Source organism: Dendrobates tinctorius, unplaced genomic scaffold, assembly GCF_039654945.1.
Source record: "Dendrobates tinctorius isolate UK_male_01 unplaced genomic scaffold, ASM3965494v1 ptg000051l, whole genome shotgun sequence".
Classification (NCBI taxonomy): Eukaryota; Metazoa; Chordata; class Amphibia; order Anura; family Dendrobatidae; genus Dendrobates; species Dendrobates tinctorius.
Window position 1 is genome coordinate 18,267,303 of NW_027361719.1, and position 27,607 is coordinate 18,294,909.

A 27,607-nucleotide genomic window follows, 5' to 3' on the forward strand; every position below is an offset into this window, starting at 1 on the left:
AGTGTTCGAAACGCGTCACTCTGACATTCATGTGAACTCTGTCAACTTTGTTTTTACACAATAAATTATGGATCTTTTGGAAGCTGGGAATTTCTCCTTTTTTTTCTCTTGATAAGAGACTGGACGTTGCCCTGCTCTGTGCATTCAGCTCCGGATTTAGATAGTGTAGGGAGAGCTGCTGCCGAGACAGGGTCTGAATTGGGGATTTATTATTCAGTGTGGGATCTACTATCATAAACTACTCAAATCCAGATAAAACAGCAGTCCTTCTAAGGAGTATTTCCGGTGTATATACGTTCCAGTGATAGGTAGGCAGGGTAGTGTACGTCGCTCTATACACAGCAGTGCAAGGTCTGCAGGCACTGTATATGTGTATATAGATCATTGCATACAGTTGTGGCCAAAAGTATTGACACCCCTGCAATTCTGTCAGATAATACTCAGTTTCTTCCTGAAAATGATTGCAATCACAAATTCTTTGGTATTATTATCTTCATTTAATTTGTCTTAAATGAAAAAAACACAAAAGACAATGAAGCAAAAAGCAAAACATTGATCATTTCACACAAAACTCCAAAAATGGGCCAGACAAAAGTATTGGCACCCTCAGCCTAATACTTGGTTGCACAACCTTTAGCCAAAATAACTGCGACCAACCGCTTCAGTTAACCATCAATGAGTTTCTTACAATGCTCTGCTGGAATTTTAGACCATTCTTCTTTGGCAAACTGCTCAAGGTCCCTGATATTTGAAGGGTGCCTTCTCCAAACTGCCATTTTTAGATCTCTCCACAGGTGTTCTATGGGATTCAGGTCTGGACTCATTGCTGGCCACCTTAGAAGTCTCCAGTGCTTTCTCTCAAACCATTTTCTAGTGCTTTTTGAAGTGTGTTTTGGGTCATTGTCCTGCTGGAAGACCCATGACCTCTGAGGGAGACCCAGCTTTCTCACACTGGGCCCTACATTATGCTGCAAAATTTGTTGGTAGTCTTCAGACTTCATAAAGCCATGCACACGGTCAAGCAGTCCAGTGCCAGAGGCAGCAAAGCAACCCCAAAACATCAGGGAACCTCCGCTATGTTTGACTGTAGGGACCGTGTTTTTTTCTTTGAATGCCTCTTTTTTTCTCCTGTAAACTCTATGTTGATGCCTTTTGCCCAAAAAGCTCTACTTTTGTCTCATCTGACCAGAGAACATTCTTCCAAAACATTTTAGGCTTTTTCAGGTAAGTTTTGGCAAACTCCAGCCTGGCTTTTTTATGTCTCGGGGTAAGAAGTGGGGTCTTCCTGGGTCTCCTACCATACAGTCCCTTTTCATTCAGACGCCGACGGATAGTACGGGTTGACACTTTTGTACCCTTGGACTGCAGGGCAGCTTGAACTTGTTTGGATGTTAGTCGAGGTTCTTTATCGAACATCTGCACAATCTTGCGTTGAAATCTCTTGTCAATTTTTCTTTTCCGTCCACATTTAGGGAGGTTAGCCACAGTGCCATGGGCTTTAAACTTCTTGATGACACTGCGCACGGTAGACACAGGAACATTCAGGTCTTTGGAGATGGACTTGTAGCCTTGAGATTGCTCATGCTTCCTCACAATTTGGTTTCTCAAGTGCTCAGACAGTTCTTTGGTCTTCTTTCTTTTCTCCATGCTCAATGTGGTACACACAAGGACACAGGACAGAGGTTGAGTCAACTTTAATCCATGTCAACTGGCTGCAAGTGTGATTTAGTTATTGCCAACACCTGTTAGGTGCCACAGTTAAGTTACAGGTACTGTTAATTACACAAATTAGAGAAGCATCACATGATTTTTCGAACAGTGCCAATACTTTTGTCCACCCTCTTTTTTATGTTTGGTGTGAAATTATATCCAATTTGGCTTTAGGACAATTCTTTTTGTGTTTTTTCATTTAAGACAAATTAAATGAAGATAATAATAACAAAGAATTTGTGTTTGCAATAATTTTCAGGAAGAAACTGAGTATTATCTGACAAAATTGCAGGGGTGTCAATACTTTTGGCCACAACTGTACATCAAGAGGGTCCATTCCCTTCCCGTGTTCTGGTGCTACTGCTGCTACCTGTAGGATATATTGGCCGTATATACCTAGCCACAGGTGTAATTGGCTTTGAAAAATTTTTTTGCCATGGCTAATAGAGCTTTTTTTTATTGCAAAGCAATCCAGAGCACTTTTTTTTCCCTCCATTTGCTTTTGGACAGTGCACAATACAGCCAGATCCTTTTCCTAGCACAGCATGAAAATCCACCAATTTTAAAGGGGTCCCAAACATCCCTTTTGAGTGCGCATAGAAATATTTAATTTTTATGTGGTACGGTTGAGTAGATTTTTTTTGAGTGTCTTACACAATTTCTTGACACTATTTTGCTGAACCCCCCCCAAAAAAAAGTACATACAGACCACATATTTTACAGTGTGGTATATCTGTGACATGCCTCATCCATCCGTCAGCACTATTTAGCCAAAAAAGAAAAAAAAACAGGCCTCACATTTTCGGTGTGATATCTCTGTGTCAGTTCATATCTGTGCATGCTCAAAGTTTGGCCAGTTTACGGCAGTTTTCTTTTTTTGTCCTGGGTGTCACTGTACTTATATACAGCAGTATTTAGCTAAAAAAAAAATATAGGTCACACGTTTTTCAGTGTGGTATCTCTGTGCCAGCTCGTACCTGTGCATGCTCAAAGTTTGGCCAGTTTACGACAGTTTTCTTTTTTTGTCCTCGGTGTCACAGTACTTATACACAGCACTATGTTGAAGTATTTTAAAAAAACAAGCCACGTTTTACAGTGGGGTATATCTCTGACACGCCTTATACATCCGTGTGCCAAAAATTGAGACATTTTAGGCCTAAATTCCCTTTTTGGGTAGTCTGTCACTCTCGTTATATCCAGCACTCTTTTGCATTCACCAAAAAAACAAACAAACATATTTTACAGTGTGGTATATCTGTAACACGCCTCATACGTCCGTGTGATAAAAATTTGTGGTTTTTAGGCCGGTACTCCAGTGTTTTCCTGTCTGGTACTCAAGTTATATACAGCACTATGTTGCATTTTTTTAAAAAAACAGGCCACATTTTACTTTGGGGTCTATCTCTGACATGCCTCATACATCCGTGTGCCAAAAATTGAGGCATTTTAGGCCTAAATTCCCTTTTTTTTGCAGTCTGTCATTCTCGTCACTCTTTTTTATCCAAAAAAAAAAAAAATTTTACAGTGGGGTATGTTGGTAAAAAGATTTCTGTTTCAAGTTGTTCTGGCAGCTTCATGACTGTGTTAAATGTTCCAACTACTACCACCATCATCATCTTCAGCCTAGAGGCAGTCACTGCACAGATAGAAAGCCTGAGTAGCAGAGGGTGAACCCTTAGGCAGTGTTGTACTCTGTATTGTACTATGTCTCTGTATTACAAAGGCTAAATCTTCTTGATGAAATCATGCCTGGAAGAGCCATAGCAAGATAACGTTGAAGATCACGGGGACAGGACTCGCAACTAGAGTTGAGCGAAATGGGTCGGTCAATTTCAAAAATTGCCGACTTTTGCAAAAGTCGGGTTTCATGAAACGAAACCCGACCATAGCGTGAGGTCGGCCATGAGGTTGACAACCAGAGCGCCAAAGTCACGTTTCAAATTATGCATCAACGCCCTTTTTCAGTCCATGATGGAGGACGCACACTGTGGGCAGCGCGATGACATAGGCAGCGGTCACCACCATCTTTGAGAGGGGCATGCAAGTGATTGGCTTGCTTTGTGTGGGGTCACAGGGGCTATAAAAGGGCATGCACCCCGACCGCCATCTTACTTCTGCTGATCTCAGAATAGGGAGAGCTGCTGCTGCTGCTGCTGATACTGTAGGGAGAGCGTTAGGCAGGGAAGAAGATACAAAAAACTGCTTCTGCTGCTAGCGATTTTGCCTGTACAATACACCAGTTAGTGTGCAGTGACAGGGGAGGCTATATTTTGGTGCATCAGCTCTTTTGGTTATTAGGCTGCCTTATAAGGCTCCCTGATAGCTGCATTGCTGTTTTCACACTGCTGTGCAAACTGCTTTTTTAAAAGCAAAAATACTTTTCATCCTCTTTTCTGCACAGTTACCAAGCGTTCATTTTTCCACACTTATGTGTGCAGCAGTCCTGCTTATTAGGCTGCCTGCTGCCATACTTGGGACTGAGAGCATCATTGTCAGCTTGCTAAAATCTCTAGGGAGATTCAAATTCTCCCCAGTCCTATATAGACATTTTATACACTATCCAATTTCAGCCTGTTATATTGAGGTGTAATCTACACTGGGCCTGAGATAATAATTCAGTGTCATCAAGTCTGTAGGGAGATTCAAATTCTCCCCAGTCCTATAAAGACATTTTATACACCATCCAATTTCAGCCTGTTATATTGAGGTGTAATATACACTGGGCATGAGATAATAGTTCAGTGTCCTCAAGTCTGTAGGGAGATTCAAATTCTCCCCAGTCCTATTTACACCTTGTACCTTGTTTTACAGTACCATATTGCTGGTGGTATTTTGGGTACATTTTCCTAAAAATAAGGAAGTGTGTTGGAAGAGGCCGTGGAAGTGGGCGGGGGTTGCCAGCTGGTAATGATGGTGTTGGTGGTGGTGGTGGATCTGCTGGTAGTGGCAAAAGCACAATAGCACCTAATGCAGGAGGTGTTGAGCCTGCATCATCATCTGGCTCCACAAGGCCTTGAAGGTTCCCTATTCTGGGAGTAGGTAAACCGCTTTTAAAGCCGGAGCTTCAGGAACAAGTGTTGGCTTACATTGCTGACACAGCCTCCAGCTCTATCGCCTCCTCTTCTGAAGTTTCAAAAAATAAAAGCACTGAGTCGTCATTGGAGGCTCATGGTCAGGAACCACACCTTTCCTTGTGTCCTTCACCCCTACCAAAAGTAAAGGATGCGGCAGGCCACACTACAGATTACTCCATGGAGCTCTTTTCACATACCATGCCTGGGTTATCAAATCAAATCGTGAATTACCCAGTCCAAGAAGAATCTGACATGGAGTGCACTGATGCACAGCCACTGCTAGATTTATCTGCTGGTACATTCACTCAGAGCACTACATTGTCCTCGCAGTGTACTGAGCCAGAATCTGACCCTGATGAAACTCAGGTGCCCCTTCCCGCATACTATACTACCATACACGGTGACACAGAGGAAGGTGCACATGACATTGAAGAAGAGGTGATGGATGACCCAGTTGTTGACCTAGATTGGCATCCATTGGGGGAAGAGGGTGCCGATGCCAATAGCTCAGAAGAGGAGGAGGAGCATCCGCAGCAGGCATCGACATCACAACAGCTGTTATCTGGCAGGCCCGGAGCAGTCCAAAAACGGGTTACAAAAACCAAAAGAGTTGCAGGACAGCTAGGCCAGACATTCAAATTAGCACAGCGTGCAAGGCCTCAAAATGTCTTCCATAGTGGGAAGAGTGCAGTATGGCACTTTTTTGAACAAAATCCTAATGATCAGGCAAAGGTTATCTGTAAGAAGTGCGCAAAGACCTTTAGCCGAGGGAAAAATCTGAGAAATTTGAATACCAGTTGCATGCATAGACATTTAACCACCATGCACTTGCAAGCGTGGACGGACTACCAAACCTCATGTACCACATGTGCAACTGCTCCCAATGAAGGTAGTCAGCAACGCTACATCACTTCCCCCACTATAAGCCCACCAGTTAGCACACCACCAGCAGCAAATGTTGAGGTGTCATTGCAAGGCCAAAGCAGTCAGGGAATCACAATGTTATTGCTACGAAAGACTGAATCTAGACCATCAGAAAGAACACCAACTCCATCACCATCATCAACCCTCCCTCAGTCCGCCATGTCCACCGCTAGTTCCACCATATGCAGCTCTCAAGTCCAGCTCACCCTACCAGAGACTATGAGTAGGACAAGAAAGTACTCATCCTCTCATCCGCGTACACTGGGTTTGAACGCCCACATTGCCAAGCTAATCTCGTCAGAGATGATGCCCTACCGGTTGGTTGAAAGCAAAGCTTTCCGCGAACTCATGGCCTACGCAGTACCACGCTATGGCCTACCCAGTCAGCACTTCTTTTCTCGCAAAGCCATCCCAGCCCTCCACCTTCATGTGAAAGACCACATTGTCCATGCACTCAAGCAATCAGTGAGTGGAAAGGTTCACCTCACAACAGATACATGGTCCAGTATGCATGGCCATGGCCGTTACGTGTCCTTCACTGCACACTCGGTTAATGTGGTGGATGCAGGGTCCACAGGGGACAGCGGCAGTGGGACAGTGCTGCCTAGCCCACGGCAGTTGGGAAACAGTTGGGTGTAGGCATTCAACCCGCCTCCTCCTTCTCCTCCAGAAGCAAAAGCTCGTCCACAGAGCGCAGTCGCACGAGCACTCCATCCGCAGCTGCCAGTGTTGCACACTCGGTGTCCCACTATCGAACAGCTAGTGGTAAGCGTCAGCAGGCTGTGTTGAAGATGATGTGTTTGGGCGACAACAGACACACCGCGGAGGTACTGGCCGACTACTTGCAGCGACAAACTGAGTCATGGATGGGCAGTCTACATCTTGAGGCAGCAAGGTAGTTTGTGATAACGGCCGGAATTTTGTGGCAGCCATAGCCCTTTCAAAACTCCGACACATACCTTGCCTGGCTCACACCTTGAACCTGGTGGTGCAGTGCTTCCTCAATAATTATCCGGAGTTAACAGGCCTGCTCCAGAGGGTCTGAAGACTGTGCTTGCACGTCCACCGGTCGCCCGTACACTCCAGTCGTACGCAGAAGCTGCAGCGATTGCTCCAACTTCCCAAGCACCGCCTAATTATCGACGTTGCAACATGGTGGAACTCCACCCTGCACATGGTTGAGAGGCTGTGTGAACAGAGGCAGGCTGTAATGCATTTGAGGGAGGATACACGGCCAGGCACTTTGAGGGCAGGCATGGAGTTGTCGGGTGTGCAGTGGTCGAAGCTGAAAGACCTCTGTAAAGTCCTTCAGTGTTTTGAGGAATGCACACGACTTGTAAGCGCAGACGAAGCCATCATAAGCATGAGCATCCCACTTATGCGTCTGCTCATGCAAACTTTGACGCACATTAAGGAGCAGGCGTCTGCAGCCGAGGAGGATGAGGAAGAGGAGGAGGGAAGCCTTGATGACAATCAGCCATTGTCTGCTCCAGGCTTTCTCCTGGATGAGGTGGAGGAAGAAGAGGAAGAGTAGGAGGAGGATGATGATGGGGATAATTATTTAGGGGAGGAGGATGCTTCTCATGGGGCAAGAGAAAGTGTTTGCGTGGCAAGGTCTGGTACATGGTTTTTGCGTGACTGGAGGGATGTGGATTTTCCAGAAAGTGCTCCTCCACCCAGCACTCACAGTGCATCATTGACACCTGGAACATTGGTCCACATGTCAGATTATGCCTTGCAGATCCTAAAAAGGGACCCCTGCATGGCCAAAACGATGAACGATGATGACTACTGGTTGGCCAGCATCCTGGATCCACGCTATAAAGGCAAATTCCAAAACATCATGCCACAGGAGAACCATGACCTAATATTGGCTAACAAACAAGCAACTCTGGTAAACCGTTTGATGAGGCATTCCCAGCACACAGCAGCGGTGATGGTTCTAAAACGAGCCATGGGAGGAAACATGGAAGAGGTGTTCGTGGTGCACACATCAGAAGTGGCGTTGGAGACAGGGGTTTCATGACCATGTTGTGGACTGATTTTTCAAGTCCCGCTCACACGACTGGTAATACTGCATCGATTGAAAGTGACAGGAGACAGCAGTTGTCAACTATGGTTACAAACTACTTCTCCTCCCATATCGATGTTCTCCCTCACAGATCATTCCCCTTTGACTATTGGGCCTCTAAACTGGACGCCTGGCCTGAATTGGCACAATATGCCTTACAAGTGCTTGCTTGCCCTGCTGCTAGTGTGCTATCGGAAAGAGTCTTCAGTGCTGCTGGCTCAATCCTAACAGAAAAAAAGACCCGTCTGTCGACCCAAAATGTTGATGATCTAGCCTTCATTAAAATGAACCATGCATGGGTTTCAAAGGATTTTGTCCCACCTTCCCCTGATGACACCTAGGTTGCCAGAAAAATGACTTGCTTTGGTCCTCCTCTTCCTCGCACTTGCCCAATTTCGCCTTTTGCAGCAGATGAATGTCCAACTTCAACATATGCCATTTTGTAAACCTCCCTAATTGGGCTGCTCCCCCCCCATGGCCGGGGTCAGCACCTAGCACATCCAACTGTGCGAGTTCCGTTGCCCTGGACAGGTGGGTGGGCCGACTCTTGGGCGCCGGCACTGGCACAGGGTCCCTCATAGTGCAATCAAGTGTATCTGATGGTGGGGATGGACACCCGCCGTCAGACACACCGGCGTACTATGAGGGGCCCAGTGCCAGTACCGACGCCCATGAGTGTGCCCCCATTGCTTGGGCAGGGCCCCACCATTTGCAATATTTACCTCTCCCTGCTCCTCCGCTGTGTAGTCTGGGCTGTCAAAAACTTCCCTGGGACTGCCACTACAAATTTGGTGAACTGATAGATGATGGTTAAGACGTAGCTATGCCCTGTCCTGCTGGCCGTGCTCTAGCTTCAGATGATGAATGGCTTCCATTTCTTATGGACGTCGACTCACAATGAGATGCAGTGGTGGTATATCATCAGCTTTCACAGTTTTCCTACTCACAGACGTGTGACATTCCTGCCCACATTTTTAAATTTGTCCTCTCATGCCAATCCAATAGAATCGCCTACAGCCTGTAGCTTTTGTCTTTTGCACTCCAAAGTTACCTGACAGATCATGATAGGCAGTGAGGACCATGTCTACATCTCTCCCTGTGATCACAATTTGATGGAGATGAGTAACGGTGATGGGATCAACAGTACTGCGATACAGCAACCCTTTCTTCACAAAGAACCGTTTTCTCTGTCTCCACACACAAAGTAATTGAGAGTCAGCATCGCCTCTGAGAATTCTCCAGGGAGTTTTTCCCGTGATTATTAATTCTTAAATTTCTGCAATCACTCGACTTTATGTCTGTACTTTTATCCAACTCGTTTCTTCTTGCGGAGAGTCTGGACTGTCATACTGAGACAGAAATATATATGAAGATTTAAAAATACCCCAACAGTGTATACTGGTGTATGCTTCAAAAACATTTCCTTTTTTCTACTTTTTAGATTGTTGTCTAATCCATACTGAGGCTGTGAGTGTCTTTGTCGGACTCCGGAAATAAACACGGAGATTTTAAATGTTTAAACTATGCTATATATACCTGTTATCCGGTGATACTGTACCCTTTCTCAACTTTCTGCAATCTTGTCGAATCCATACTGTGCCTGAGACCGTCTGAGTCTGCCTCCTGATTACAGATGAGTGGTGTTTGAGTGGAACTGTTGGCCAAGATCAAATTCTAGCTGTTTTGGGCGGTGTTAGATCCGTTCGTCGAACTACAACACTTGGATTAAAATTCGGCTGTTCGAGTTTCAGTTCGAGAACGTTTCGTTAAACAAAAGCGTATCTTTTTTTCACATTAATAATGGTTTTCAATGATAATAGACAGTTTTAGGGCATAGTAGCGGTGTCTGGTAGCCAGCGGTGTAGTACACCCGTGAAGGAGCTACACCGTGTGTGTTTCTAATAATTTTTTACCGCATATTGTCCTGAAAATCCTTTTGGGCCTAGTAACTGTATTTGCTACTCTGAAGAGGAGCCCACCCGTGAACTGAGCTATGCCGCCTGTTTATGAAAGAACCAGTTTTTGACTGCATTTACACCACTTAATACTTTGGGCCTAGTAACTGTGTATGCTACTCAGCAGAGTTGGCCACCCGTGAACCAAGCTATGCCGCCTGTTTATGTAAGAACTGTGTGCTACTCAGCAGAGGAGCCCAGCTGTTAAGTAAGCTGCAACACCTGTGGTTTGGACACTTAATTTTTTCACATTCTTTCTGGATTGCCGTTTAGGCCTAATTCTGGAATTACGGTTGACCTGCACTTACTGGGAAATGCTTCTTTGCAGGAAAGAATTGTAATCCCAGATCCCCATCATTAACGGGGTTCAGCATGTTATCCGCACCTGTAAGCGATACACGCTGTTCCTTTCATTGTAGCATGCGTGCAGCCCCGGACATGTAAGGGCATGACAGACCTGTTATTGGCCGATCTCGCGAGTCCCTCTAGTAAGCTGGACGCGGACCGCGTGGGCATGCCTGAGTCTCGTTAACGTAATTAAGCTTGCAATCTGTGCAGCTTTTTTGTGGATGGCATGGTTGAGGTTGCCCGTGTTGAGTCCAATTAAGCTGCAGGCTCCAGTCCTGGTGGTGCCCTTCTGGACATTCCTTTAAGGTTCAGCTTTGCAACCATACCACCCCCGGAATCCAAACACTTTTCCTGACAGTGACATTCTGGTCAAAGTGCGCGATGACATCACGTCTGTACGCCCTCTGCCTAAACAGTCCAAGTGCAGAGAGATGGAAGATGGGGATGACGAGGAGTCCAGAGTACAGGGATTCCCTAGCGAGGAGACTTATTTAATTGTTTTAAAGGTTGGGAGCAATTTTTGGGGAGCACGATACTCTGGAGAATGATATCTGGGGCCCACCATACACTGGAGCATTCCAAAGGGGGACATCAGTCACTGGAGCAGCATTTACAGGGCCCATTATATACTGGAGAATTAGAAATGGGGCCCATTATATATGGAGCATTATTTGTGCCCATAAGACACTGGAGCTTCATCCATGGTGAACAATATATATTATAGCATTATGTGGAGCTCATCATATACTGTATGGAACATTATATGGGACCAATGATTCTGTATGGAGAAATATATGGGCCTCATTACTCTGTATGGCGCACTATGCGGTGGCCATACAACTTTATGGAGAAATATACTGTCTGTTTATGGAGCTATTGGAGAATTTAAAATGGATATCAGTCATGTGATGTAAGAATTGAAGTATTTTTCATTGTACTGTACCGCTATTTCTCTGCCGTATCAAAGGATCATGCATTGTGTCATGTGTAAAAGAAGCCCAGTGACACTCTTTGGCCCTGGGCCCATGAAAATCTGGAGCCAGCACTACCTCCCCCACAACTTTAGCCAAATAACCCACAGTTTTCAATGCCTAACTATTATTATAAAATAAATTAAGGTTGACAAGCTTAAGGAATAAGAATTGGTGTTTTTGGTATTAAAATGGTCACTGTAGGTGTGTTTCCTGTCATCCACTCACTGCCGACTTTTCTTCCTCATTGACTTTCATTGGGTTTTGTGTTTCAGTCGGACTTCGAGTTTTCACAATAATCGGCCAATTTCGTTTGACCCGACTTTTGCGAAAGTCGGGTTTCGTGAAACCCGACTTGACCCGAAAAAGGGCAAAGTCGCTCATCTCTACTCGCAACTACTGAAGGCTGGTGTTCCTGGGCAGGATTCTGACAAGCCCTCACCTACTAATACTGAACTGGTTGGACAATGACGTTTAAAAGGAGCCCTTGCGTTTTCTATAACTGAAGCTAGAGATTTTGACATTTCGGATGCATTTCCAGAGATGTCAGTTGAAGAGTGTGGTGGTCGGAGATGTGACTTCTACATCACCACAAGAGCTGCCACCTCTCCACCACCTGAGGTGCCACACCCTCCACCTTCTGTCTCTTTCCCATTCTCCCGCAGAATGAAAGTCGGCAAGGACAAGGTCCTCTCCCCTCTGTAACAGTCCATCATTGTAAATTTTTTGGGGGTAAACGATATCTATTACTATGTATGTAACCCCTTGTCATGTACAGCATCATGGAATTATTGGCGCTATATAAATAACTAAATAATAATAATACTATATGGGTGTTTCCACAAGACAATCCATCAAACGTGTTATTGAAGCAAAATCTTGTTTTTCTGACAACTCTGTTCAGCTGTGCACAAACTATGTCAACTTGGCAGCTATACCCTAGTGGGTGTTGGCACAGTGTCATGTTGACTACTGTCCCCCAATGTTATGTAGGTCCCTATTCTCACCTCTACTTCAGCAGCCTGATGAATTAATAGGAAAAGCACGTGGTAGCTGTTGTTTTTTTGACAAAGAAACTCAATAACATCAATGACGTGGTTAGCCGCACACGGAATGGAGAAATTGTAAAGATGACAATTGACAAGTAGTAAAACACACTTCAACAAGTTGCTTTAACTCTTGCAACATTATATTCCAAAGCCTTGAAGAAAAAGATGAAAATATTGTGAACCAAATAGGTATGAATAATTAATCACACAAATGATGTAACATAATTCTAAACATACACAAGCTATCAGTGGGTAAATTATTTTAGGCTATAAATATCAGCCCTCAGCTGTTTGCATAGCCTTTACTGGCTATTAAAATAGGGGGACCCCCCAAAAAATGATGTGGGGTCCCCCTATATTTTATAGCCAGAAAGGCTACGCAGACAGCTGTGGGCTAATATTCATAGCCTAGGAAGGGGCCATGGATATTGCCCCCCCAGCTACAAATACCAGCCTGCAGCCGCCCCAGAAATGGTGCATCTCTAAGTTGTACCAATTCTGGCACTTAGCCCCTCTCTTCCCACTGCCGTGTAGCGGTGGAATATGGGGTAATAAGGGGTTAATGTAACATTACTATTTTAATTAAATAAAACACGACACATTTTTTCCAAATTTTTATCGTACACCTATCCAGTCGAAGCCATCGATCACCTGCAAAAAAATAAAAAAACAAACCAACAATATACTCCCTGTCTGACGTAATCCCATTGATAACGATTGCCCCATGACGATCTTCCCTATAGAGCTGTCACATCAGCAGCAGTGTCGGAGCAAACGCAGTTAAAAATTTGTCCAGTTTTTCGATGTAGACAAAAAACGTTCCTATGTCCGTTGAAACATAGACAAAAAATGAGCAATGACTGTCTACACTCAACCCAGAGCCAGGGAAGGCTGTGTGCAATTACGGTGCAGACCTGGTGGCACCCCAACGCCGGGCCAACCTTACACACCTACCTTGCATGGCTCGCATCCTTAACCTGATGGTACAGCAACTCCTCCGCCACTGTCCCAGCCTGAATGCACTGCTGCACAAACCACTGTCGTTGTGGGCTCACTTTCACCATTCCTCTTCAGTTGGTATAGAGATCTTTTGAACTACTGGTTAACCGGTTGATACGGGATGTGATCATACTGTGGAATTCAACTCTGCACATGTTGCAGCGACTCTGGCACCAGCACAGAGACCTGGTGCAGTATGACATTTTTCATAGCCAGGCACAACGCAGTATGGTCATAGTGCAATTCACACTTGCGAAGTGGACAAAGTTGAAGGACCTTTGCACCCTTCTGCACTAAGATGATTAGCGGTGACTAGTGTTGAGCGATACCACCCGATATTGAAAAATATCAGATCAGATTGGATCGGCCGATATCCAAAAAGAATCGGGTGTCGCCGATTCCGATCCAGGAAGTCCCATTCAAGTCAATGGGACAGAAATAACGGAATTTAAAAAAACCCTTTCTTTCCTTGTCGGTTAATTCTACATGAAGAAAAACAACTAATAATAATGTTTAATGTATTGTGGGAGATGTAAGAGACAATAAAGCCATAGAGGTTTAGCCCAATCAAATGGAATAGCAGGAATTATTTTTTTTTTTTAAAGACGTTCGGCGTTACAAACATATTGACTATGTTAACCTCTTTTATATTTTTTTGTCAGATATGTATGTTTAACTACTTCCATGCTCTTCACATTCTTTTTTACTTCTCCCACACTTTCTCCTTCATCATCGTCAGCAGCAGCATCTTTTTCATCAACTTCTTCACCTTATTCATCTTCTTCTACTTCACCATCTTCCTATTATTCTTTTTTTTACATTCTTCATATTCTTCTTATTCAACTATTATTCTTCTTCATATTCTACTTCTTCATCTTCTTCCTATTCTTCTTCTTCATCATATTTTTATTTGTGACAGGCATTCCTGTAGTTGTTATCGATAAAAGTTTGAAGATTACACCTTCCGTTCTGCCTGTCACAAAAGATTTACAACAGGATTTGTCCGCGTTCAGTTTGACCTGCAGCAGCAGGCATTTTACAGGGGCACCACGAGGAGGAACGGACTCACCCCCATACACTACTTAGTCTTTTTCTGCTTATAATATAGATAATATCATTTGCTCTGATTTTTAGTCTTATGCTTAATGTTCTTCTTCTTTTGGTTTTTCTGCTTCTTGGTCTTCTGTCTCTTGTTGTTCTGCATCTTGGTGGTTGTCGTCATGTTCTTTGTCCTCTTGGTCATCTTCTTCAGGGTCATCTTTTTGGTCTTCATCGGTGTGGTCTTCAGGGTCGTTGTCTTCAGGGTCGTCGTCAGGGAGTTCCAGAGTGAGAACCAAAAACCATTTTCACAAGCTCGAACTTGGAAAAGTAGCAGAAGGTACAAGAAGGCTGAGGAACTGCTGAGAACCAGCTGACGGTACTGGAACCCAGATGGTTAGCAGAAGGAACAAGAGCAAACGGAACTAGCGAGGACCAGCTGACAGTGCTGTAACTCGGAGGGGCAGCATAAGGAACAAGAGCCAAAGGCACAACCATGGACCAGCTGACGGTGCTGGAACACGGTTACTAAGCAGGAGGTACCTGTGCTACAAAGCACTACCAAGGACCAGCAGATGTTGCTGGAACTTGGATACCGAGAAGGAGGCACCTAGGCCAAAGGCACTGACGAGAACCAGCTGACGGTTCTGGAACCCGGATGGGTAGCAGAAGGTACCCATTATAAACAAAGTTGCAAGGCCGCCAGCAGGCCGCAGTTACCAAAACCTACAGTCCTACAGGGGGTGCTTGTCCTATTGGCACTACGGAACCAGCCTTTATTACCAGAACCCGCAGCCCACATAGGAAGCACCTAAACTGCAGGCATCGTAGACTCGGCTAACCCGACCGCAGCACGACCGGACAACGAGTTGGTGGCAAAGTGACGTTGACACTACCCGGAAACAGCAGGCGTGCTGGAACCAGGATGGGCAGGAGGGAGTACCCGTGCCAAAGACACTGCCGAGAACCAGCTGACGGTGCTGGAACCCGGATGGGTAGCAGAAGCTACAAGAGTCAATGGAATTACCGAGAACCAGCTGACGGTGCTGGAACCCAGAGTGGCAGCAGAAGGAACAAGAGCAAATGGCACAGCCGTGGACCAGCTGACAGTGCTGGAACACGGTTTCTAAGCAGGAGGTACCTGTGCTACAAAGCACTACCAAGGACCAGCAGACGTTGCTGGAACTCGGATACCGAGAAGGAGACACCTCGGCCAAAGGCACTGCTGAGAACCAGCTGACGGTACTGGAACCCGTATGGGTAGCAGAAGGTACCCATGAAAAAGACAAAGTTGCAAGGCTGCGAGCAGGCCACAGTTACCGAAACCCACAGTCCTACAGGGGGTGCTTGTCCTATTGGCACTACGGAACCAGCCTTTATTACCAGAACCCGCAACCCACATAGGAAGCACCTAAACTGCAGGCACCAAAGACTCGCTAACCCGACCGCATCACGACCAGACAACGAGTCGGTGGCAAAGTGACGTTGACACTACCCGGAAACAGCAGGCGTGCTGGAAAAAGGATGGGCAGGAGGGAGTACTCGTGCTAAAGATACTGCCGAGAACCAGCTGACGGTGCTGGAACCCGGAAGGGTAGCAGAAGCTACAAGAGTCAATGGAACTACCGAGAGCCAGGTGACAGTGCTGGAACCCAGAGTGGCAGCAGAAGGAACAAGAGCCAATGACACAACCGTGGACCAGCTGACGGTGCTGGAACCAGGTTTCTAAGCAAGAGGAACCTGTGCTACAAAGCACTACCAAGGACCAACAGATGTTGCTGGAACTCGGATACCGAGAAGGAGGCACCTGGGCCAAAGGCACTGACGAGAACCAGCTGACGGTACTGGAACCTGTATGGGTAGCAGAAGGTACCCATGAAAAAGATAAAGTTGCAAGGCTGCGAGCAGGCCGCAGTTACCGAAACCCACAGTCATACAGGGGGTGCTTGTCCTATTGGCACTACGGAACCAGCCTTTATTACCAGAACCCGCAGCCCACATAGGAAGCACCTAAACTGCAGGCACCATAGACTCGGCTAACCCGACCGCAACATGACAGGACAACGTATTGGTGGCAAATTGACATTGACACTCCCTGGAAACAGCAGCAACTGGTGATGTTGGAGCCCAGGGTCAATCAGGGTGTAGGCTGAGGCCTAATTTCATCAAGTTTAATATCTGTTGTAGACTACTACTGATTTTAAATGTGCTCCAACTAGGCTTCTGGCTCCACCCTGTCTCTAGTATTTCCCTTGGCCTCCAACCCCGCCAGTTGCTGCTCAGAAGTGGCATCTGCACAATCAACACTTGTTCCTGTGTTACTGGGGTTCAGTAACGTCTGCTGTTCCCCTGATGTGTCTCCGGCAATGTCTCCTGCTCTGTCCACATTCCCATTACTAGTAGTGGGAATGTGGACAGAGCAGGAGACATTGCCGGACACACATTGGGGGATCAACTGACGTGACTGAGCCCCAGTAACACAGGAACAAGTGATGATTGTGCAGATGCCACTTCTGAGCAGCAACTGGCGGGGTTGGAGGCCAAGGGAAATACTAGAGACAGGGTGGAGCCAGAGGCCTAGTTGGAGCACATTTAAAATCAGTAGTAATGTGAATGTGTAGGCAGCAGGAGATATTGCTGTCCACAAAGACATTTGTGGCGGGCACACAAAACTTTGCCACATTTTGGCCATACTGGTCTTGCCTTGTGCTGAGGCGCTGCCTCTGCTCCCTCTTTGTGCAGAGCTTCCTCCACTGCCTCGACGCACAGAGCTGCTTTGTAAAGCACTAGCAGCACTGCTGTCGGATGGAATGGAGAACATGATGGACTGCACCAGTGTGTCTTGGTACTTCCGCATTTTATGCTCCCGGTTCAACGGTGGTATGAGGCTTTGTAAGTTGTCCCCGTAGCAAGGATCTAGGAGGGTGTACATCCAATAATCAGCCGTGTTGAGAATGTGGGCGATGCGGCGGTCGTTTCTCAGGCACTGCAGCATGAAATCAACCATGTGCTGCAGACCCCCAACTGCCAAAGAAACGCTGTCCCCTGCTTGAGGCATCATCTCTGCCTGCTCTGCATCACCCCACCCTCGCTGTACATACTGGCTAGAGCATTGTGTACCTCCCTCCTCTGGAGAAATGTCTTCCTCCTCCATTGACTCCTCCTCACAAAGTGTCCCCTGCCTAGGCCTTTGTGAGGAACCACATAGCGCAGACTGTCCAGAAGCAGATGGCATTTGACTCCTCATCCTCCACCTCTTCCAAAACCTCCTCCCTTAGTGCTTGCAGTGTTTTTTGAAGCAGGCAGATAAGGGGGACAGTCATGCTGACTAGTGCATCATCTGCACTCGCCATCCGCGTGGAATCATCGAAGGCATGCAAAACGAGACAGATGTCCTTCATAGAGGCCCACTCAGTGGTGCTGAAGTGTGACCGGCGTACAGTGTGGCTTGTTTGCGCCTGATGCAGCTGGTACTCCATTACTGCTGCCTGCTGCTCACACAACCGCTCCAACATATGTAATGCTGAATTCCACCTGGTGGGTAGGTCACATATGATGCAATGTTCCGGAAGGCGTAATCGGCACTGCAGAGCAGCAAGGCGCGATCTTGCCATGCTGGAATGCCGCAAGTGAGCGCACTCTATGCGGACCTTGTGCAGCAGTGCATCAAGATCCGGATAGTCCCTCAGAAAGCTCGGCACGACCAAGTTCAGCACATGTGCCAGACATGGGATGTGAGTGAGGTTGCCTAGGCCCAGAGCTGCCACCAGATTTCGGCCATTGTCACACATTACCAAGCCTGGCTGGAGATTCGCTGGCAGAAACCACACATCGCTCTCCTGCTTGATGGCATTCCAGAGCTCCTGCGCTGTGTGGCTTCGATTCCCCAAAGAAATTAATTTCAGTACGGCCTGTTGACGTTTGGCCATGGCTGTGCTCATATCGGTCATAACAGGCTCCTGCAGCGCTGTTTCTGAGGAACTTGAGTAGGAGGAGGAGTCAATGTGTACAGACTGGATTCCTGCAATCCGTGGAGTTGGCAGAACACGTACAGCGCCACTCTTCAGATCTGTACCCGGCTCCACAACATTGACCCATGGGCAATGAGGGAAAGGTATCGCCCCTGTCCATGGTTACTGGTCCACGCATTGGTGGTCAGGTGGACCTTGGTACTGACGGCGTTTAGTAGCGAGTGTTTTATTTTTCCCTCCACATGCTTTTGCAGGGCAGGGACGGCTTGCCTGCTGAAATAAAAGCGGCTGGGCACGGTGTATTGTGGGACTGCCAATGCCATGAAGTTCCAGAAGGAGTCAGTCTCCACCAGCCTGAATGAGAGCATTTCAAGGGCCAGTAGTTTGGCAATGCCAGCATTCAGAACCTGTGCTCGGGGATAGTTTGCCGAGTATGGCCACCTTTTATCCCATGCCTGTGCTACCGATGGCTGTAGAGTGGCCTGGGAGTGTGAGGATGACTGGGAACGTGGTGATGTGGGTGGAATGTCACTGGGTCTCCGGACAACAGTGCCAGAGGTTCTTCCTTGGCGATCCTGTGAGGAAGCCGAACCAGCTGTGTGTGAGCTGGAGGAAGAGGCCCCAACACGAGCTGAAGAGGTGGTAGGTGGTGCTGTACGTTGGCCTACGTCTTCAGGGTGTCTGTGTAACTACACCTCGTGCTTGGTCCGCACATGTTTCCACATATTTGTGGTATTGAGGTTGCTGACATTTTTCCCTCTTTTGACTTTCTGATGACACAGCTTTCATTTGACAAAGCAAATGTCATCTGCAACTGTGTCAAAAAAGAACCACACACTGCAAGTCTTGGGAGCGCCCGTTTTGGCTTTGGGAAGAGGAATGCTCCTAACAGGTGCCGAAGTGGAGGCTACAGGCAACCAAGTCTGCCCCCTCCCTCTCCCTCCTGTTTTGGCCGTTCGGGGAATCTCTTCCTCAGAGCTGCTCCCACCACCTTCCTGTTCCTCACGCCATGATGGGTCAAGGACCTCATCATCTACACTCCCCTCTTCAAACACCTGCTTCTCCTGGGTAGTCTTGCCAGCATCGTACGCAACAGAAAGTGGCACCTGAGTCTCGTCATCATCTGATGCGTACTGAGGTGTGCTGACCATAGGCACTGGCCCGCCCGCCTCTTCAGATTCAGAGGGACAAAGAAGTTGCACATCACTGCATACTCCCTCTTCTTCACATTCTTGAATGCTGCTTGGCTGGCCCCCTCTTTCCAAGCCAACAGATTCAGAGAACAGAAGTAGAGACTGTGATGGCTCCTGTCCAGGGCTCTCTGACTGAATGGGGACTTTGGCAGGTGGTGAAGAGACAGATGGTTGCTCTTCAGTGCTCTAGCCCTGAGAGGACGTGGAAGTCATTGAAGTCGATGCGTTAGCTGCCATCCATCCGACAGCGGCTTCAATTTGTTCCTCCCGCAGCAGTGGGGTACGGTGAGGTCCTACAAAGCTGCGCATAAAGGACTGTTGCCTGCTAAAACTGGGGGATGCTGACTCACTGGTGCCCGCAGCAGGCACAGAATCCCCATGTCCTCTCCCTGCAGAAACCCCACGTCCACTCCCTGCAGAATCCCCACGTCCTCTCCCTGCAGAAACTCCACGCCCACGCCCACATGCTTTACTCCATGCCTTCTTCATCTTGGTAGACTGATAAAGATAGGCAGAAAAGTACAAAGGGGGGGCTTAGTGTGCTTATTCCTGAACAGCTGGTAACAGGTATAAGAAACACTAATTTTATGAAGTGTGTGTGTGGACAACACTTTAATATGAGCTAATGTGGCCTACACAACTGTCAAATGGAGTGTTTGGTGAACTTTATTTTGTTTTTGTTTTTTCAAAAAAACTAAAAGGATGTGTCCAAAGATTTGAAAGTGATAGTATCACAAACTTTTTGGAGCTATTACAATGCAGGAAGGTAACCTACAATGCAAAAGATGAGGCTCCAAAAATAGGGTAATACTAATCTGGCTGCAGCTGAAGGGCACAAGCCAGAAAAAAGGCTCCTCTATCTACTCCTATTTAGTGTTTGCAACCAACCAATGTAGATTGATACGGATGGATGCACACTAATAGGAGAATGAAAAATGAGCTGCAATAAAAGAAAAATATGTGTGATGCAGTGACGCACGCTGAGCGGCCTACAAGCAGACGTAGCTGTAGGACACAGTACAGTGTGAGCTGCACTCACACACAGAGACCTCTCAGACAGCCGTGAACAGTGCAGATAAGTGGGCACTAGCACTGAAAGGCTGCAGAAAGGCTCCGCTGTCTACTCCTATAGTGCTTGCAACCAACATATATGGATACGGATAGATGCACACTATTAGGAGAATAAAAAATGAGCTGCAATAAAAGAAAAATATGTTTGAGGCAGTGACGCATGCTGAGCGGCCTACAACCAGACGTAGTTGCAGGACACACTACTCAGCGTGAGCTGCACTCACACACAGAGACCTCTCATACAGCCGTGAACAGTGCAGCAAACTGGGCACTAGCACTGAAAGGCTGCAGAGAGGCTCCGCTGTCTACTCCTATAGTGTTTGCAACCAACGTATATGGATACGGATGGATGCACACTAATAGGAGAATGAAAAATGAGCAGCAAAAAAAGAAAAATATGTATGAGGCAGTGACACATGCTGAGAGGCCTACAACCAGACGTGGCTGCAGGACATACTACTCAGCGTGAGCTGCACTCACACAGACCTTGCAGACAGCTGTGAACACTGCTGCAAGGCAAAAGAAAGCTACAGTGGTGGATTATGTAGCCTGGGTAAAGCACACTATGATTGTGAAAATCGCTATCTCTAACTGTCCCTCACAGTCTTGAACAGCAGCCTGTCCCTAACTGAATTCACAGCAGAGTGAACCCGAAATGGCGGTGGCGGCGGCTTTTATAGTGCATCATGACATCATTTCAGCAGCCAATCACAGCCATGCCATTAGTTAACATGCCTACATGCCTAACAGGAAGTGCCCACACTTCTGAGGATTGTTATTGGCTGAATCAAATCAAACTGGCTCATAGCATTATGGGAACTTCCGATTCCGGTATTCGATATGCTAAAAGTATCGGAACTCAGTATCAGAATTCCGATACAGTGAATATCGGCCGATACCCGATACTTACGGTATCGGAATGCTCAACACTAGCGGTGACTATACCATCATCAGCATCACTATTAGGCTGTGTGAACACGTATGGAATTCCCGCAGATTTTATGCGCTTTTGCCCCTTTTTTTCTCTGCAAAAACGCTGCAAAAATGCATAAAATGCTGCGTATTTTTCCGCGGCAAAATCGCATCACGGAAAAATACGCAGCATGCCTATTCTTTTTGGGAATTCCACACACTTAAGAAAGCATTTTTCTGCTTACTTTCCGCATGTGGCTATGGCCACCATGCGCAAAGTAAGTGGGAAATGTGCGGATGGTACCCAGGGTCTGGAAGAGAGGAGACTCTCCTCAAGGCTCTGGGTACCATATCACTGTAAAAAAAAGAAGAATTAAAATAAAAAATGGTGTTATTCTCACCTTCCGGGGGTACCACGCAGAGTTCCCAGGCCTCAGCGATGCTCCCGGCATCTTCCGGTCCCAGTGATGCCTTGCGACAATGACCCGAGATGACGTAGCATCTTGCGAGACCGCTACGTCATCAAAGGTAATTGTCGCAAGGCATCACTGGGAACGGGACTTGCCAGGAGCATCGCGAGGCTCGAAAAGGCTGCAGGGGCCGCTGGAAGGTGAGAAAAACAAGATTTTTTATTTTTTCATTATTTTTAACTTTATACCTTTTTACCACTAAAAGGCAGCCTCAGTAGAAAAAAGTTGCTCACACTTGTCAAACACTATGTTTGACGAGTGTGACCAACCTGTCAATTAGTTTGCTACAGATCGCTTGGAAAACGCTAGCATTCTGCAAGCTAATTACGCTTGCAAAATGCTAGTTTATCATGGGAAACGCGTGGGAATTCCTCATGTGGAATTCTAGCGTATTTCCCGCAGCCCTGAGTTGCGGAATTCCTGGGAAATTTCCGTGGCAATTCCACAACATGTGCACATAACCTTACAGTCATCTACATGCTGGAGCACACTTTAAATAAATAATCTGGGTGAAAAGGTGTTGGTCCCAGGGGAAGAGGAGGAAGCAGAGGAGGATGCCTTTTAAGGTTATCAATATCTATAAGTTCAGATCTGTCATCTCACAGGTGGCTGCCATGGGAGGAACAAATGAGAAGAACCATAAAAAGGACAAAAAGGAAGAGGTGATGGACACACAACAGTTAGGAGATGAAAACAAAAATGATTCCTCTCTGTTGTCCCTGGTTGTCAGGAGGGGATGGAAGAAGAAAACTTGAGTTATATCCCATCACCAAGACAATGAGGAGTTGGACCTCATGAAAGAGACCAACCCAAGAGGGCCTTCTTGCAGAACTATCTGCAACATGATAGTTACCAGTATAGTTATGATTCAAAATAGTGCTGACTACTGGGTTGCCAGTTTGTTCTATCCACAATACAAAGTAAATTTTACCAGTAGCTTCACCCACTGGAAATTGATGCGCCCATGCTGCAGTATCAAAACATGCTTGACGACAATCTCAACAGTAGTTTTCCCCAAGACAGTAGAGAGGCACACAGTTTGCATCGCAGTGATAGGCTTCCAACAACTGAAACGTTCAGTCGTCAACGCAAAAAGATTAGTAGCCTTACAGTACTTGATTCCTGTGTTCCAACCCCACCAAGGACAGCATCTGCAAAGAGTTTGTATATTCTACCTGTGTTTGCGAGGGTTTACACCCAGTAATTATTTTTCTATCCACACTTCAAAGTCATACAGATATTAAATTTAGAATGTGAGTCTCAATGGTGAAAGTGCTAGTAAGGCTTGCAAATGTGTGTAAAGAGAATGCAAATTGCCTCTTCAGAGAAGAAGAGGACTTGAACTCTATTGCGCCACCTGTTGGTAGTAGTGATCCTACAAGACACAATCAACCCTTTAACGAGTCTTGTAATATGACTTAGGATAAAAGCCAAATCAGAATCTCAATTTGCAGACACGGTGTTTCAGGCTATTGGCCCTCGTCAGTGCAAAGTATGAGAACTGATTTGGCTAGGTGAGAGGCTCTGAACTGAGGTCTAAGGGGTAAGGTTTCTCCTTGTGGAGAGTGACATACCAGCTCTGGCTTGTCAAGGTAAGGAGACTTATTCGCCGTGCAATGCTCCTCTGGGAAAATAATATGCAAATTGCCTTTTCAGAGAAGAAGAGTACTTGAACTCTATAGCGCAACCTGTTGGTAGTAGCGATCCTACTAGTCACAATCAACCCTTTAACGAGTCTTGTAATATGACCTAGGATAAAAGCCAAATCAGAATCTCAATTTGCAGACATATATTTGCGCTAAAGAGTTCAAATACTCTTCTTCTCTGAACAACCTCCCCACAGATCCATCACCCCGTTCCCTCCAATTCGAACACGCAATTATCACAAAAGACAATACAAAAAGATACGATAAATTTAAAGGTAATTAATTTATCTGATACCCCCTTGTCCCCTGCACAAACCATGGTGTTAGAGAGAGGTCTCACTTTTTCTCCATCAGTTAAGTTTGATTACTTCACCATGATTAAAGATGTAGAGTTATTTGCTAGGAAATTGGCTTTTAAGAAATATTTTGCTAATCAATCAAATAATATCTTTCCTACAAATTTAGAACAACAAGCTCTGGCCGATTTGGAGGCGTTACTTGCTGAACAGACTGATTCGGAGGATGTACGATTTCCTACGTATTTGCATGCCAGGTCGCAGCATTTTCCCCTTCAGGTATCTGTCCTAATATTGATATTTTCACTAAACTGGTTAAAAAGGATTTACTGTTGATACCAGAGAATAGATCATCATTCAATTTAATGACCATTGAAAACAGGGCTATTCATGAGCTCAGAAATATGAAGGACATAGTTATTAAGTCAGCAGATAAGGTGGGGAATGTTGTGGTCTGGCCATGCATTATGTATGAGCGTGAGGCTTTCAGGCAATTGAATGATCGACAGTGCTATAAGAAGTTGGACTCCAACCCACTAAAAACATTTAAGTTGGAATTGGATTTCATTCTGTATCGAGCACAACAGGAGGGCATAATAATGAAGAGAATGTTGGAAGGATTAATCACCACATCACCAGTGGTTCCAACGTTCTATTTGATGCCAAAAATCCATAAAAATCTGCAAGACCCACCGGGTCGCCCGATCGTCTCGGGGATAGGGGGTTTGAACGAGAGAGTTTGTAGGTTTATTGATTTCTACTTACAGCGGTGCGTGGAGACCTTGCCATCATACATTAAAGATACAACTGACATCTTGAAACGACTCAATGGTGTACAATTAGAACAGGATATGTTCTTAGTAACATGTGATGTCGAGTCTTTATATACATCGATATGTCATGACCATGGGATTGCGGCATCGAGGTCCTTCTTAAATATGACTGATTTAGATAATAATTTGGTTAATTTTATTTTGGATTTATTAAAATTTAGTTTGACGCATCATTTTTTTACTTTCAAGGATAGATTTTTCCTACAGCTCCAGGGCACAGCAATGGGGGCGACTTGTGCGCCCTCATATGCTAATTCGTTCCTAGGGCTGTGGGAAAGAGAAATTGTATATAATTTGGAGGACTTCTCTGCCGTAATCTCATGGTCTCGCTATATCGATGATATAGTGTTTATATGGCAAGGTTCGGAAACCTCCTTAAATTCATTTATGGGAGAATTGAATGATAATCAATTAAACATCAAATTAACCTTCAAATATAATAAAGAAAAAATTGAGGTTTTGGATGTTATGTTGGAGGTTGATCAATTTAACTTTATTACAACTGATGCTTTTCGGAAAAGCACAGCAACGAACTCTCTCCTTCACGCCACCTCGGCACATCATCCGCAGATGGTTAGGGCGATACCGGTGAGTCAATTCCTGCGCATGAAGCGCATATGTTCGGATGACGCCAAATTTCAGAAACAGGCTAAGACTCTTTCTTCTAATCTTCAACAAAGAGGGTACAACCATAAAACAATTAGGGCAGGATATAGGAGAGCCCAATTTACACCCAGAAATCAGTTATTAGTACATAAACGTAAGATGAAGACAGCAGAACAACCAGTACGCCTTATAACTACTTTTAATTCAAGGTGGACAGATCTTATGGATATACTCCGGAAACATTGGCCCATTCTTAGAGCCGATGAAGACCTATGCAAAGTTTTACCCACCCATCCAAGTGTTACTTGGAGACGATCAAAAAATTTGAAGGACCTCCTCAAAAGGAGCCACTATGTGGCCCCACAGAAATCATTTTTTTCAGAACGAATTGGTCCTAGGTGGGGAAGTTTTCAATGCGGCAATTGTTCTGCCTGCAAATATGTTGAGAGGGCATTTACTTTTAGCAATAGTGAGGCCACGAGGACATATAACATCACACATCACGTTACATGTACTACAGACATGGTTGTATACTATGCATTTTGCCCTTGTGGGCTCATATATATTGGAATGACAACTCGACAATTGAGAATTAGGATTCTTGAACACGTGAGAGATATTAAAAATGCAGCGGCGGTACAAGATCTGACCATTCTAAAAACTATACCTAGACACTTTCATGCATGTCATAAAAGTGACTCCAAATGGCTTAAGGTGAAGGGAATAGATAGGGTACAATTGGGTACTCGGGGGGTGACTATAAGAAGGAATTGCTCAAAAAAGAAACTAAATGGATGGTTGTGCTCGATACATGTGCCCCGAAGGGCCTCAATGAAACATTGAGCTTCAAGTCCTTTTTATAGTAAGTGCGAATTTTATTGGTTTTTGTCTTTTGAGTGTGTTCAGTGTTAATTTTATGTTGTTTTAACAATTTTTTCTAGTACATATCAACACACTGAAGTTCTGATTTCTGTATCACACAAGGGAGTTTGCTTCTTAGTTTATGGATCTACTACTGGCCCTATGGACCTAGATGGAGCAATATGGCTTTGGATCAAAAGAAAATAACATCAAGCAAATTTGTATATTGCACATTTTTTCTTATATTAGCTATGATAATTTGATGACTCTATGCTAAATGTATATTTTTTGTACAATTGTATCTGTATGTAGTCATAAATTGCATGATATCCTCTATGTATCTGCATATGGAGATTTATGTATATTTATAAATGTAGCTAAAATTATGTTTGATTTTGATCCAATTATAGGTTATTGATGTGGTATGTGTTCACTTACATTAATTATCATCTAGTCCTCATTGTTTTTTCCCCTTTTTTATCTATCATATGGGGGTGTTTTGAGGTATAATTTATCTCGATTATAATATCTATAGTGAACGGATCTAGATATCTTTTGACTTTACAGGTCTGGTATTTAATCCTCTCTGTCCCTCCCGTCTATTTGTGTGATGTTGGTTTTATATGGGGGTGTTTTTGAGGTATAGCCTATTTCCATTGCAATTTCCATAAGGAAGGAACTTAGATATCCTCCGTTCCCACAGGCTTGAGCGCGCACCACGCATGCGCTGTGCTGCGATAGGGCAGCTGGTGCTCTGTGGGGCATCGCGTCGCATAGCAACATGCCCGGTCACATGACCGGACCATGTGACTCTGTGACGCGTGTCTTGAGCGCCGCCTCCCTTGCCGCGTCACAACATGGCGGTGATGCGCCGCACACAGCTGTGGGCGGTTAGTGATCCATGTAGGAGCTATATTAGGAATCAGATACGCTGCTTACTTACCTCCTGGTGAAACAGCAGAGGCGGTGAAATGCGCGTCGGGGTGTGTTACAGGTTCCCTCCACCTGGGTGGCAGCATGACTACAGGTACACTGGTAATTTTCATATGGTGATTCTTTCTGTGTACCTCCTGTTATGGTAATTTGTTGCATCTTGCTGGTTACCTTTAGGCTGCACATTCAGTACAGTAATATTAAATAGATCTGTGCTGCGCCTTATTTAGGTGCAGGGTACCTCTATACAGTTCGTCTCCAATCCACAAACTATGAGTTGATTGGTATTAGGGTGAGTTAATTTTCTCCCCCTTTCTATACTCTGTATTGTATTTATTAAGATATGGTGTTGTATGATATATACTTTTTATCTATGGTGTAATAAAATTTGTTATATTTTGGGATCTTGTTCCTTCATTTTTCTCTTTTGGTACATAGACCTAAACACCGTGTCTGCAAATTGAGATTCTGATTTGGCTTTTATCCTAAGTCATATTACAAGACTCGTTAAAGGGTTGACTGTGACTTGTAGGATCACTGCTACCAACAGGTGGTGCTATAGAGTTCAAGTCCTCTTCTTCTCTGAAGAGGCAATTTGCATATTATTTTCACAGAGGAGCATTGCACGGTGAATAAGCCTCCTTACCTTGACAAGCCAGAGCTGGTATGTCACTCT

General features: G+C 45.4%; 1 long non-coding RNA gene across 1 annotated transcript in view; it reads left to right on the top strand.

Annotated features, from left to right (window-relative positions):
- The window catches only part of LOC141091399 (uncharacterized), a 92,968-nt gene extending 65,635 nt beyond the window's left edge, over positions 1–27,333 (top strand). The window contains exons 2-3 of the long non-coding RNA XR_012232502.1: positions 23,868–23,977; positions 26,079–27,333. This is a non-coding gene — a long non-coding RNA (uncharacterized lncRNA). The remainder of the gene's footprint in view (positions 1–23,867; positions 23,978–26,078) is intronic.
- Positions 27,334–27,607: the final 274 nt, after the last annotated feature.